This window comes from Arvicola amphibius, chromosome 17 (assembly GCF_903992535.2).
Source record: "Arvicola amphibius chromosome 17, mArvAmp1.2, whole genome shotgun sequence".
In the NCBI taxonomy this organism is placed as follows: Eukaryota; Metazoa; Chordata; class Mammalia; order Rodentia; family Cricetidae; genus Arvicola; species Arvicola amphibius.
The window spans coordinates 11,126,664-11,132,608 of NC_052063.2; positions in this window are offsets into that span (position 1 = coordinate 11,126,664).

Sequence of the window (5,945 nt, forward strand, 5' to 3'; positions counted from 1 at the left end):
TGGATGATTCCCCCACAGATGTGCCCATAGGTCAAACTGATCTGAACCACTCCTTGGTGTGGTTCTCCCAAGGGATTCGAAGTTGTGCCAAGTTGACACTTGAAACAGCCATCACAGTTGGGTTCTATGTAAGAGGCCCCAGAGAGCTGTGGACAGCTTTTGAGCAGGAGAATCAGAGCATTTCACATTTACTAAGGTGTCAGGTGTTCCGTGTTGCACAGTCCCGTCAAAGAGTGTCACCCCAGGATGTCATTTTAGGCTCTCTGGCAGAAGGGAGGAACAGTTTCTGTGACCTGAACCTTGGACCTCTATTCAGAAGCATATTGATTAATTGATGGATTGATAGACAAAGGTTGTGTTTGGGGTACAAAAAGTTCCTTGTACCAAAACCCTTTTGATCCATTTCTATATGTTCTCTGAAGGAAATCACCACGCCCCTGCAGCCTGTCGTCCTTACTGTGTACTGTGTCCAGTACCCTGGCGTGGGAGGTCCTTCTGTCTGTGTGTTGCTTTTATTGGTTAATGAATAAAGAAACTGCCTTGGCCTGTTGATAGGGCAGAACTTAGGTAGGCAGGGAAAACTGGACTGAATGCTGGGAGGAAGAAGGCAAAATCATAGAGACGCCATGGAGTCACCAGAGTCAGACATGCCAAATTTTTTGCCGGTAAACCACTGCCATGTGGTAATATACAGATTAATAGAGATGGGCTAAATTAAGATGTAAAAGTTAGCCAATAAGAAGCTAGAGCTAATGGGCCAAGCAGTGATTTAATTAATAGAGTTTCTGTGTGATTATTTTCGGGGCTAAGCGGCCGGGAACCAACAAGCAGCCTCCAGCAACAGTACCCAATAATTCAAGACCTCCAAGTGTACCTGGATTGTCTTGTGACTAAAGTCCCGCAATGGATGAACTCCTCAGAAGAACCACTCTATAAACCATAGAAAACAATCCCTGTTCTCTGCTGTGATTCTTGAAGATCTAGGTACCGTCAACAAACACGAATGCCTTCTACTGTTATCCAAGATGCAATGACTCTACTACATCCCCACCCTACTAGGATCAACTGGAAGTACAGAGGGTCAGAAAAATGAAGATTAGAGCTAGGGATGGAGAGATAGCTCAGTGGATAGAGTGCTTACCCTGTATGCGTAAGGACTGAGTTAAGATTCCTTGAACCCATACTAAAAACAGGTGGGCATTTTTAGCCCACCTGTAATCCAGGCTCCTGAGAGGAGAAGACTTTGCAAGTTGACTTGCTAGACTAGCCAGAATCTGTATGAACAAGGATGAGTGAGAGACCTTGCCTCAAATAAACAAAGTGGAGAACAGTTGAAGAAGACACCCTCTGCATGTCAACCTCTGGCCTCCACATGCAGGATGTGACACACACATGCACACACACACACATACATACATACACAACAAAGTGCTGAGTTTTATGGTCTTAATATCTTCATGGTAGTATCACATCAGACACTGTATCTGTTCCTTGTTTTTATGATGATGGCATCGTGTGTGTGTGTGTGTGTGTGTGCTCATGTGCTTGTCACAGCTTACTATTTTGCATAGATTATAAGGCTTATGCTGCAGGAAAATGGCTGTAGCTGAGCCTAAAGCTTATGAAGAGTCGGTCTCTGTTCCAAAACTCTTTACCATGATTTATACATCTTGCTGAGAAGGTGGCCACATTCTCAGGTTCTCCCATTTGATTATACAGCAATTCTAAGACCTCTGTAAACCCTAAATATTATAAGGATTTTATAATCTATTATCATTAAAGAGGCAGCCCCTTGGAGCCTCTCTGGCCCCTCACCTATCTGCCCTCTACAGAAAAGGGAAAGGCCCACCCATTTGCTACAGAAAACCGCCCTGTACTGAGGACGTATAGCTTCCTTTCCAGTCAGATGGGAGAATGGGAGCCTCACGTGTTTGGAGAAATGAGGGAGACCTCAGACAGAATAACAAGAAAAGTACCAGTTGGTCCAGCACAATAATGTCCACCTCACCGCCCCCAGGCCCATTCATGAGTCTTCTCAGATCCGCCATGTATCAGTGAAGAAATGAGATTTACAAAGAAGCCTGGCATTTTTAGGCATGACAAGAACATTTGGTTATTAGTTGGATAGCTAACTGGGACATTGGCCAAACATCCATCCAAAATGAAAAATACTTTCTAAAGCTTTATATAGGTCTTGCAGTATCTTTCTTCTTTTTTTTTTCTTTGTTTTTATATCAACTTTAACTATCAAGCTCTGATTAAGTGAGGACCAAGTGACAATTTCTTCTCAGCATCGTGAGGTACTCAAGGTGTGTTCACACACAGTGTGTCATTTGGCCCCGGGTTGGCTAGCAAATGCCTCCTGCTGAATGAGGCCTTCAGCTCAGATGCAGCCTCCCGGGCACCAGAGCGCAGTCTCAAACTCCAGAGATGAACCTGGTGCTTTCTCCGAGATGGACAGAAGGAGCCCTTTTTCCAAAAAGACCAAAAATGCTGGACTCACTACAGGAGACTGTTCTGGGGATGAGAGATTAACAACAGAGAGGCCATTTTTCACGGGGCCTCGAAACGAGAGCTCTCTTTCCCTTTCTATTTACACGGGAGCTTCGTTGCTTTAAAAGGCTCTTTCTTCTTATTCAGGATGAGAAACCACCTTGCTTCTGAGGCCCTCCGCGCAATTAGCAGCACCTGGGGATATTGATTTCCTTGGCGCAGCCCAACTTTGCCCAAAGGTCCACACCGGCCTCAGAGAAAAGGTGCTGGAGTTACCAGCGCCTAAACCCAAGGAGCTGTCCCCACCAATCTATCTCCTCCTTCCTCAACCGCCTGAGAGCCGGTATCAGAGCCAGAGAAAGGAACCTGGAGGAGAAGGAGGAGGAAGCGGGGTGGGGAGGATGAGACCAGGAAAGTGAAAATGGAACAGAGTGGAAAAGAAGAAATGAACTGCTGGATAGAAACCCAGAAAGTTCCTGTGCAGAATCTACGCTGCCTTTGACTAAAGGAGGTGGAACAGGACTCACACCGATATCCCCAAAGGTTCAACTACCCTCGAGTCATTTGAACACACTCAGTTGGCAAGCAGGGTCATGGTAAAGATCCCCCTTTACCCAGGGGCATGGGGGCACACGCTGGATCCCAGGAAGGAAGCGAGACTGAGCACAGGACAAGGTGAGACTGTGAAGCCATCTCAAAGGACGCTTAGGCTGGCCCAAAGCGTAGCTAGCTTAGGCCAGGTGTGGTAGTGCACCTGGGAGCCAGAGGCAGGTGGATCTCTGTCAGTTCAAGACGGGCTTTGCTTGCATAGCGTGTTCCAGGTCAGTCAAAGTTACATAGTGAGATCCTGTTTCAAAAATAAATACATAAACAAATAAATAATTGTGTGTGTGTGTGTGCCCGCGCATGTACATACAATGTACACAGCCTTACAGAACTGTGATTTAACTATTGAAAGGGGGTGTATTCCTGGGCAGGGTAGCTCTCTTCAGCCCTGGAGGCAGGCAGGCAGCCTAAGGCCACACTGTAGCAACCAGGGCTGTAACAGTATTCAGCGTGAGGGTGGGTCGGAGTGGCTGCTGAGAGCCCACCCCACATGACTGACATGTCAGTCAGTGGAGGGGACACCGACATGAAACAACACAACACTGAAAGGAAACAGGTAGGCTATGGGAATGGCGTTCCAAAGGAGATATATGGTACTGAGAAACAGAGGAACCGGAGTCCACGCTGAGACTAGGGGGAAGGGTTGGAGCTTGGGCTGGGAAAGGCATCGATGGGAGTGAATCTGAGTGACACTGGCATCTTACAAAGCTCCTTGGCATCTAAGATGGGCAGGTTGTTGTTGGCTACCTGTGAGGTAGATACCAGGCGCATGCCCGGGACATGAGCCACGTGTCTTCCCTGGCTTCACAGCCCCAGCAGGTAGGTGTCACCTCCTGGTTGGTTCCCACTGCCTCTCCAGCATAGACTCAAGGAATAGCATACTCCCCCACCTCCCTAGGACTATGTGGACGGAAACGGCCATGCCTGACCTGAATTAGAGGTGTTAACTAGTGGCCGATGACCAGGCTAGCACCTCTCTGAGCAGAAGAATGACTTGAAAAGTGAATGGAGACACCAGCTGACCTAGGCCTCGGCTGTGAAAAGGAGAAAGGAGAAACTAGTGCTATACACAGCATTATCAAGCAAATTTACCCCAAAATAGAAAGTCATTAGAACAAACTGAATAAAACATTAGGATGGGTTTAGCCCTAGGTTCATTTAGCAATGCTGCATTTGGTGGACTATAAAAACCAAGGGAAACCATACACGAACAGAATCATGATAACGTTTGGCTCCCAGGCAGTTAACAGTTACACAGTAATAAAAGAGGACTCAAGGAAATATTTTTGATCGACAGTTAGGTGATTCTGGCTTGTATATCCGCTAATACAAAATTTGCTGAAACAACACAGTCCTGCAAAGCAGAAATCCTATCTTGACCTTTTCTTGTTTTTTTCATTTATAAAGTTACGTGTAAGCAAATCTGCCAAGAATTCCTACCTCTGGCCACCCACCCCCACCCCCCACCCAGGACTCTGCTGTGTCCACGCTTGATCTGCTGAATGACTGGCCTGAAGCCTGTCTCCCTGGGGAACTCCTCACTGGGAAGAGAATTCATCCAAAACAAACCAGCCAACTTCTCTGTGAGCTAACAAAGGGGGGGGGGGGGGGGGGGGGGGGGACTGTTGGTGTCAGACCTGGGTTAGGAACACTTTCTAGCCATTTGATGTCAAGGAAATGACTAATGGCTCCAAGTCTTAGTTTTCTTGTCTATAAAACGGGGACAATAATGCCAGCTTCGCGGTGTGATGAGAAACCCTGGGGCTGACAGTTGAGTGTCCTTTGACCTTCAGCAATGGAACCTGTCCTAGTTAGGGTGACTCTCACAAGGATGAAGAAGCATCACTGTTGTAGAATATTCCTTTATACTGTGTGAAGATGTGTCACTGTGGTAGGTTTAATAAAGAGCTGGATGGCCATTAGCTAGTCAGGAAGAGGTTAGGTGGGACTTCTGGGGACAGAGAGGTCTGGGAAGAAGAAAGGAGGAATTGCCAGTCAGACGCCAAGGAAACAGGATGGGCCAAAAGGAGATGAGGTAATGAACATGTGGCAGAAAGTAGATTAAAATGTATGGGTTGGTTTAAGTTAGAAGAGCTAGTTGAGACAAGCCTAAGCTAAGGCCAAGTTTTTGTAACCGATGAGAAAGTTCTTCAGCACACCACAACCAAAGCTGTAGGGCCCGGGTCTGCCCTTGTTCCTGGGGCTCATCTTGAGGACAGTTTCTGGTCAGATGACTAAGCGTTCTGTTTGTTCCTGTGCTCCCTCTGCCCCGCCTGGTGATTTGTTGTAGGGCATTGTTGACTCTATTGTTGGTATGGTAATTTCCCACCTGCCTAGGTGGAAGTCCTTGTGCAGCAGTTAGATATGGTAATTTCCCACCTGACTAGGTGGAAGTCCTTATGCAGCAGTTAGATATGGTAATTTCCCACCTGCCTGGGTGGAATTCCTTGGGCAGGAGTGGGGTATATAAGATTTTCCCCAAGGCTAAATAAACAGCATTCGGCTGATCTCCTTCCGAATGACCCAGGTCTCTTTGTGTGTTCTTTCAATCTCCAGGCCCTTGTCGGACTCGCATAAGGTACAGTGGCGCGTAAACTGTACCGAGGGGGTAACACAGAATCGGGTGTTACACAAAGCAACTTGGGGAGGAAAGGGTTCATTAGGCCTACACTCCACATCCCTGTTCATCGAAGGAAGTCAGGCCAGGAACTCAAAGAGAGCAGGAATCTGGAGGCAGGAGCTGATGCAGAGACCTTGGAGGATGCTGCTCATTGGCTTGCTTCCCCTGGCTTGCTCAGCCTGATTTCTTAGAGAGTCCAGGACCATCAATCCCCAGGATAGCACCA